Source organism: Phalaenopsis equestris, unplaced genomic scaffold (genome assembly GCF_001263595.1).
Source record: "Phalaenopsis equestris unplaced genomic scaffold, ASM126359v1 Scaffold000446, whole genome shotgun sequence".
Taxonomy (NCBI): domain Eukaryota; kingdom Viridiplantae; phylum Streptophyta; class Magnoliopsida; order Asparagales; family Orchidaceae; genus Phalaenopsis; species Phalaenopsis equestris.
Genome location: NW_018164887.1, coordinates 132,146 through 141,581, shown reverse-complemented (window position 1 = coordinate 141,581; position 9,436 = coordinate 132,146). Strand labels below are relative to the sequence as shown.

General features: G+C 39.1%; 1 pseudogene; it reads right to left on the bottom strand.

Annotated features, from left to right (window-relative positions):
• On the bottom strand, nt 1-9,032 carry LOC110027784 (annotated as a pseudogene).
• Between the last annotated feature and the right edge of the window lie 404 nt (nt 9,033-9,436).

Below are 9,436 nucleotides of genomic sequence, written 5' to 3'. Positions count from 1 at the left end.
TTACAACGGAGGGTTAAAGGATTTGTTAATCAAAGTGTGGTCATTTTGGAGCCCCACTCTAGAAAGCCAATTTGCAAGCCTATTACCATCCCTGTGGATATGGGAGACAAAAAACTGTAAACCATTCCCAATATGTTGAATTTCCTTAATTAAGTATATCAGATGCCAAGGGCTATCTATGGCCCCATTCATAATGTTCATTAAGGTACTAGAATCAGATTCCACCCAGAGGTGATCAAAACCAAATGTGTTGGCAAGAAGGATGGTCCAATATAAAGCCAAAGTTTCAGCTTCTAAAGGATCCCTGACAAAGGTATGAGACAGCATGGGGATAAAGGAAACTTCCATCAATATTAACTTTGACTTATCCTTGCAATGGAGATAACCACTACACCAGAATAGGCATAATAGGTGATTTCTCCTCTCTTTCACTGTCTCCTACTCCAACACTCTCACAAACACTCTCTTTTATCTCTCCATCTTATCTCTATCACTTTCTCTGACACTCTCTCCTCTTTTACTTTCTCTCTCTGGCTCCATATGCTTCTCACATTCATGCTCTCGCTTTCTCTCTCCCTCTCACACACTTTTCTGCAACGCTATATTTCCTTCATCTCCTTTCTCCCCCACTCTCATATATTGTCTCTCTCTCTCCCACTTTTCTCTCATTTAGATAGATAAATAGATAGAGAGATAGAGCAAAGAGAGAGTGAGAGACAAAAGAGAGCAAGAAGAGAAAGAGGAGATGGAGAGACAGAGGGATAAGGTGGGACAGGGAGGGAGGGGGAAGGAGATAGAGACATATATCAAGAGAAAATATAAGAGGGAGCAAGAGAAGAGAAAATATAAGAGGGAGCAGATAGAGACATATATCAAGAGAAAATATAAGAGGGAGCAAGAGATATAAGGAGAGAGGGATGAGAGAGAGAGAGCTCTCTCCCCTATTTTGCTCTATCTCATCTCTCTCCAACTCTAACCCTCCTATGCACTCCCTCCTCTTCCAATAAAAGAAAACTCTCTCTATCTGCCTTTCCTTCATCTAGCTTTCTCTCCTCTCTTTCACATTCTAGCACTATCACGGTGTTTATATCTCAAGAAAGGATGTTCGTGAGAGATTGAGAGAGAATTATCTCCCTTTCACTTCTCTCCTTCTCTTCTCTCCTCAACTCTTTCTCATTCTCAGCGGAATTCATTTTCTCTCACTCTCTTACTCTTCCTCTTTCTCTCTCTCACATTATTCTCTCACTACAACTTTCCCTTCCTCACTCACTTGCTCTCTCTTGCTCTCCATCTCCCTCTCCCTCTCTTTTCTAAATCACTTTTCTCTTTATCTCTCTTGTAATATCTCATTCTCTTTTCTCTTCTATATCTCTCCTCTCTTTGTCTCTCTTCTCTCTCATTCACTCTCTAGTTCTGAACCTTCCTTTCTCTCTTAATTTCTCGCTCTCTTTTTCTTGCTCTTCTTTCTCTAACACTTTCTTCCTCTTGCTCCTTCACTTTCTACCTATCTCCCTCTCCATTCCACTATCTGCCACTCTCTCTTTCTTCTTCTCACTCTCTTTTTTTTCTCTCTTACGCTCTCACCTCTCTCTCTCTCTCCATTTCCCTCACTTTCTCTCTTTTGCTCCTCACTCATTCACTCTTTCTCTTCCTCTAGCTCTCCACCTCTTTTATATTTCTTGCTCATTATCTCTTGCTCATCTTCCCTCACTCTCTCCCACACACTTCTCTCTATCTTACTACATCACCTTCTCACTCTTCGCTCACTCTTAATTTCTCCTCCCTCACTATTTCTATCTCTCACACACTTTTCTCCTTTATCTTTCTATCTCTCACACCCTTTCTACCTCTCTCCCATTATTCTCTATTCTTTTACTCTGTCATTTTTTCTCTACGTTTCTCCATCACTCTCTCCGCCTCACTTCCTCCCTCTCACTCACCAACTCTCTCTTCCTCCTTCTCTCCCTCTCTCTACCTCTCTCTCTTAAACGCTCCCTCCCTCCACCTCTCCCTCTCTCAAACTTTCCCTCCATCTCACTCTCTCTTACATGAGAGAGAGTGAGAGACATCTATCTCTTTCTCTCTCTCTTACTAAATATCTCCCTCTCTCTTATTCTATCAACCACTTCCCTTCTCTCTTTCTAACTCTCACTCTTTATTTCTCTCCCCATCTTTCTCTCTAATTATCTCATAGAGATGGAGGGAGGGAGGGAGAGAGAGAAAGAGACAAATGTGGGAGAGAGAAAGAGATTGAGCCTCTCTCTCTTGTACCCTTATTTTCCCTCTTTCTCTCATCACTTTATCACTCTATCTCCATTTCTCCTCTCTTTCTCTATCTCTCTATCTATCTCCTCCCTCTCTCTCTCTCATTTTATCTCTCCCACCCACACACTCTCATTTTTAGAAAGATGAGTCAACAAGTAAGAGAAAAAGAGAGGGAGGGAGGGAGTTGAGCGATGAACAAGAGATTAGGAGAGAGAGCTAGAGTGTGATAGAGACAAAGATAGAGAGAGAGAGCAAGATATAGAGAGAACAAGAGTGTGATAGATCCAGAGACAGAGAGAGCAAGAGAGAGACAGAAAAAGTGGGAGCTTTATTTTGACCTTTAATTTATTCTCCTTTATTCCCTCTAACTCTCTTCATCTCTCTTCTCTTCACCTAAATTATCAAAAGATATTACTCTTCTCTCTCATCCCTTCCCTCTTTCTCATTTTCTTTCACTCTCACATTCTGTCTCATGCTCCTTGTTCTTTACCCCTCTCACTCTTGCTCCATCACGAGAGAGAGATGAGAGAACAAGGATATGATTAGAGATAAAGTTCTAGAGAGAGTGAGAGAGAGATGTGTGAGAGTGAGAGAGAGGAAGGGGGAGAGGGAAGGAGAGAGAATGAGAGTGAGTGAGGGAGAGGGATGGAGGGAGAGATAATGAAATTAATTGATAGAGCAAGAGTGAAAAAGTAAGAGGTTTGAGAGAGAGGAAAATATCAATCTTCTCTCCCTCTTTATATGGTCACACTCTTCCTCTCTTCATCTAACTCTATTTTTCCTTCTCTCTCCCCTGTATCACTTTCATTCTATAAACCTCTAGCAAGGAGAAAGAGGGAGAAAAGCTTGAGAGAGAGCAGGAGAGCAAGAATAAGAAAGATAGAGATAGAATAAGAGAAAGAAGGAGAGAGCTTTAGAGATAGAGAGTGAGAGACAAAATAAGAGAGTGTAATGAAGAGAGGGAGAGAGTTATAGATAGATAGAGAGAATGGGAGCACGCAAGAAGAGATAAAGAGAAATAGAATATAGGTGAGACACTGAAATGGAGTTAAAGAGAGTGAGAGAAGAGAGGGAGAAAGAGAGTGATTGAGGGAAACGCTCTTTATCTCTCTTTCCCCTCATCTCCTTATTATTATTCTCTTTCTTACCTACATAATTTCTCTCGCTTGTCTCTCTTTCTCCCTTCCTCCCTATCCCTTCTGAAGGAAGGAAGAAAGAGATGGAGAAATTGAGTAAGAGAGATAGAGAGAGCTCCAGAGAGAGATAGAGAGAAAGGGGGAGGGATAGGAGAGATAGAGAGATAAAAAGAGAGTCAAATGTGAAAGAAAAAATAGGACAAAACAGAGGGAAGGAAGGATCGAGGTAGGGAGGGAGAGAGAATGTGAGGGATATGTGATCCCTTGTTCGCTCTTCCATCCTTTCTCTCTCACTTTATCTCTCTATCTCTCTCCCCCTCTCTCACTCTATCTCTCTTCTCTCTTTATTTTTCTCTCTGTCTCTCTCACTCCATCCCCTTCTCTTCCTATGTCCCAAACTTTTTATCTATTTCCCCCTCTTCCTTTAGCTCTATGTTCACACTCTATCCCTCTATGTCTCACTCTTGCTCTCTTCGTTTCTCTCTTCCCCTCTCTTACTCCATCCCTTTCTCTCCCTATTTTACACTTTATATATATATTTTCCCCCTCTTCCTTAAGCTCTCTATCTCTCACTCTTTTCATCTCCCTCTCTCTCACTCCCTCTCCCTCTCTCTATTTCCTTGTCTCAACTCTTTGGCTTTTTATATCTCTCACTCTCTCCCTTCCACCCTCTTTCTCTTCATCACTTTCTCGAGCTCTCCATCTCTATCACCCTTCTTATTATCTTTCTCTATATATCTATATTCTTTAGCTCTTTCTTTGTAAAAAAAATGATCAGAGGGAGAGAGAGTAAGTGATTATAGGAAAATAGATCTAGATAGAGACTTTGAGCAAGAAGGGAAGCTAAGTAGTAAATGAGAAAAAAAAGAAATAATAAGAGAGATAGAAAGATGGAAAGAGAAAGTGAGAAAGAGGGAGCTAGAGAGAAAGGTAAGGAGATGGAAGTTAGAGATAAGAGAGGAGAGAGGGTTAGAGACATTGAAGGTGGGAGAGGGAAAGAAGGAGGGAGAGAGAGGCATAGGATGGATAGGGAGGGAGGGTGAAAGAGATAAAGAGATAGAATAAAATAGGGAAAGTGAGTTAGAGAGAGGGAGATGGATGGAGGGAGAGGTAGATAGAGGGAGAGAGTGAGAGGAAGGGAGAGTGAGGCAAGGAAAGAGAGAGAGGGAGAGGGAAAGATAGGGGTGGGAGATGATAATGTGAGGAGAGGCATGGAGGGAGATAGAGATTGAGAGAGATAGAAAGGTTGAGTGAGAGAGAGTGACAGAGAGAAAATGATAGAGATAAGTAAGGAGGGAGGGAGTGAGTGATAGAAAGAGAGAGAGTGTGTGTGTGAGTGACAGAGAGAGAGAGAAGAGAAGTTGAGTGGAAGAGGAAAGGAGAGAGAAGTGCGGGAGAGAATCGAGTAGAGGGAGGATAGGGTAAAGAGAGAGCAATGTGAGAGAGGAGGTAGAGGGCAAGACAGAGAGTGGGAGAAGAGGGGGAAATAAAGAGAATGAGAATGAGATAAGAGGAGGGAGAGAAGGAGAGATAGAGAAAATGGGATAGGAAGAGGATGGGGTAAAGAGAGAGCAATGTGAGAGATGAAGTAGAGGGCAAGATAGAGAGTGGGAGAAGAGGTGGAAATAAAAAGAATGAGAATGAGATAAGAGGAGGAAGAGAAGGAGAGATAGAGAGTGGAAGAAGAGATGAAGTTTAATAGTAAGAGATTGAAAGAGGATGGGGAGACTGGGAGGGGAGCAAGAGAGAGAGAGAGGGAGGAAGGAGCAGAGGAGGGAGAGGAAGAGGGTGAGAGATGGGCGTGAGAGAGATATTTTTTTTTATGATTTCCCTTAACAAATTATACAAAGTCCTATTTACTACTTCAGTTTGACCATCAGTTTGTGGGTGATAAGTAGTAGAAAACGACAATTTGGTTCCTAACTTGCACCACAAGGTCTTCTAAAAGTAACTTAAGAAATTTGGATCTGTTTCAGAAACAATTGTTCTAGGCATACCATGTAATCTTATAATCTCCCTAAAGAACAAATCTGCAATATGAGAAGCATCATCAGTTTTATGACATGGAATAAAATGTGTCATTTTTGAAAATCGATACGCCACCACAAAAATTGAATCTCTTCCACGTTTAGTCATAGGCAAACCTAGCACAAAGTCCATAGAAATATCAATCCAAGGTGCATTAGGAACTGGTAAGGAAGTATACAAACCGTAGGATTTCATTCGAGATTTAGCTTGTCGACATGTAACACTCCTACCATAAATCCTCTTGACATTCTGCCTCATGTGTGGCCAATAGAAGTGTTCCTGCAAAATAGATATAGTCTTTGCAACTCCAAAATGTCCCATTAATACCCCTCCATGAGATTCCTGTACAAGCAATTCTCGCAAAGAACTTATAGGCACACATAACTTATTTTCTTGAAATAGAGACCCATCATGTTTAAAGAATTTATGGCAAGCAGTTTTATCACAAGATTGATATTCATTACAAAAATTAACATCATCAAGGTATAAATCTTTAATATGTTCAAAACCAAGTAACTTTGCATCAATAGTAGATAGTAATGTATACCTTCGAGAAAGAGCGTCAGCAACCACATTTTCCTTACCTTGCTTGTATCAAATGACATAAGGAAATGTCTCAAGGAACTCTACCCAACGAGCATGCCTTTTGTTTAGCTTGTGTTGACCTTTCAAGTTCTTTAAGAACTCATGATCAGTTTGAATCACGAACTCCTTAGGCCAAAGGTAGTACTGCTAAGTTTCCAAGGCTCTAACCAATGCATACATCTCCTTGTTATAAGTTAGATAGTTTAAGGTGGCCCCACTTAACTTTATACTGAAATAAACAATTAGTGTTCACTTCTGCATAAGCACAACACCTATTCCAATTCCTGAAGCATCACATTCAATTTCAAATGTTTTAGAAAAATCAAGTAAAGTCAAAACAGGGGCAAAGTCAAAACAGGGGCATGGGTTAGTTTTTCCTTGATCAATTGAAATGCATTTTCCTGGGCTTCTCCCCACTTGAACCCAACGTTCTTCTTAATTAATTCAGTGAGTGGTGCAGTTATGATACTAAAGTCTATCATAAACCGTTGGTAGAAACTAGTAAGTCCATGAAAAATACGAACATTGCTTATACTAGTGGGACTAGGACACTTATGTATAGCACACACCTTTTCTTCTTCAACTTGTATACCCTGTACACTCACAACAAATCCTAAAAAACAAAGTTTATTGGTGCTAAAGGTACACTTTTCCAAGTCGAAAGTTATTGGTGCTAAAGGTACACTTTTCCAAGTTACCAAATAACTTTTCTTTTCTCAAAACATCTAAAATAAGTTTTAAATGTTCAAGATGATCCTTCAAGTTTTTGTTATATATCAAAATATCATCGAAATATCTCATAACAAATTTTCTAATAAAAGCTAGCAAAACATGGTTCATTAGTCTCATTATAGTACTAGGTGCATTAGTCAAACCAAAAGGCATAACTAACCATTCAAACAAACCATATTTTTACTTAAAAGCAGATTTCCACTCATCACCTTCTTTCATCCTAATCTAATGATATCCACTTTTTAAATCAATCTTAGAAAACACAGAACATCCATGTCACTCATCTAGCATATCATCTAAGCGAGGAATAAGGTGTCTATGCTTTATCGTAATATTGTTGATGGATAGCAATCCACACACATTCTCCAAGACCCATCCTTCTTAAGAATTAGAATTACTAGAACAACACATGGACTCATGTTATCCCTCACATAGCCCTACTCAATTAGTTCCCATTAGTTCCCCAACCTGCCTTTGTAACTCTTTTGTCTCCTTGAGATTGCTTCTATAAGTTGGACGGTTTGGAATGGTGGCTCCTAGTATAAAGTCAATTTGATGTTCAATCCCTCGAATGGGTGGTAAATTATGTGGAATATACTCAGGAAAGACATCTTGAAACTCTTGCAAAAGAGAAACAATAGAACTAGGCAAAGTATTGTCACATTCATTAATGTTTAAGAATGCCTCTTTGAAAAGAAGTACAATCATTCGTTGGTTTAAAAATAATGCTCTCTTGATCTCACTTGCCTTTGCATAAAAATTCTTTTGTTTTCTTTCTTCATTTTTCTTAAGGGCTGCTTGTTCCATTTCTTCCTTTTTTCTCATTTGGTTCAACCTCTTTATGTTGATCACTCCTTTTTGTTTGACAATAAGCATTTTCCAATCTCACTTGATCCTCATAGACCTCCTTTGGTGTCATTTGCACAAGAGTGATAATTCTATCATTGACTTCAAATGAGTATTTATTAGTTGAACCATCAAGTTTAACTCGTCGGTCAAATTGTCATGGTCGGCCTAGTAACAAATGACCTACTTACATTGGTACTACATCACACAATACTTAATCTTCATATTTTCTAATGGAAAATGAGACCAAAACCTACTTTTTCACCTTCACCTCATCACTATCATTAAACCAATTCAACTTGTAAGGTCGGGAATGCTTGATGGTTGGCAGTCTTAGTTTTTTAACCAAAATAGTGCTAGCAGCATTAGTACAACTTCCTCCATCAATGATCAAACTACATACCTTATTTTGTACATGGCTCCTAGTGTGAAAAATGTTTTCTCTTTGAATTCCCTCATCAACCTTGGTCTGCACACTTGAAGCCCTTCTTGTGACTAACAATTCTCCTGTGACCACATATTCTTCACATTCAATGTCCTCTATTTGTGGTATAGAGTCAATTTATAATTCTTCATCAGTCCCAATCTCTCCATTGTCCCTTATCACTATTATTCTTTTTTTAGGATATTGGTTGACTATATGACCCTTGCCATGACATTTAAAACATTTAATGTCTCGATTTATAGAAGTGGAAGGGTCAATTTTCCCTTGAGTTCCTTGGCTGATTGTCTCTTGTCTTGGCTCGGGTTTGGACTTTTTAATTGGTTTATCCTCTTTTTTTTTGAAAATTTGGCTTCCATGAAGAACCCAAACTAGTTGATAAAAGTGGGCCACCCCTCCTCTTGATTTGTATTTCTACCATGATGGCCACATGTAACATGTCCTCCAACTCCACATAATGTTGGATTTGCACTCTAACTTTGATTTCTGGGTTTAAACCATTTAAGAATCTATCCATTATAGCCTCTCAGTCCTCTTCTACATTATCCCAAATCATGGCAATCTGCATCTCCCGATAGTAATGTTCCACACTTCGATTACCTTGCCTAAGCCTTTGTAACTTCTGATACAACTCTCGATAGTAATGACTTGGCATAAATCGCTTCCTCATAACAACTTTCATTTCTTCCCAGGTTTCTGTGGGGTGTTCTCAATTTCTCCTTCTGCTCAACATTAATTGATCTCATCAAATAATATTTTAATTAGTAGATTCAATGGTGGCTAATTTTACCTTGTTTATTTCAGAATAGTTGTGGCAGTCAAACACTAATTCCATCTTCTTCACCCATTCAAGACCATTATTCAAGATAGGCTTCAGGATTGTTTTTGCCTTGAAAAGAATGAATGCGCATCTTAGTACCTGCCAAGCTATTATCATCTCTATTTCTAATGTCTCTAGCTTGTCCACCATACTGCCTCCTCTCAATAAATAAATCCATATCGTTCTCTTCATTAAATCCAGCCTCATAATATTCTTCATCCTCCTCTCTCACTCTTCTCGATGGAACTCTCTCCCTTTACATATTGGAAATATTTCATGGCTGTCTTTGTTGGATTCCTCTCTACTCGTTCAAATCTTTCATGAATTTGCTCAAACTCAACCCTCGTCATTCTTCTCATCTCCCCCACCAATGCTTGAAATTGGAGATTAGGAATGGGAGGTTGCCTTTTCTCTTCTTCAAAATTCGCTTGGGACATGCTTGGGGTTTTACAATGAAGGTAGCTAAACAAGAATTTGAAATTAACAACTCAAATAAAACTCTAAATTACTAAAATTAATAAATGAAAATAAAATATAATGAAAAATGAAATGGTAAGCAAAATATTGGGATGTGATAATGAA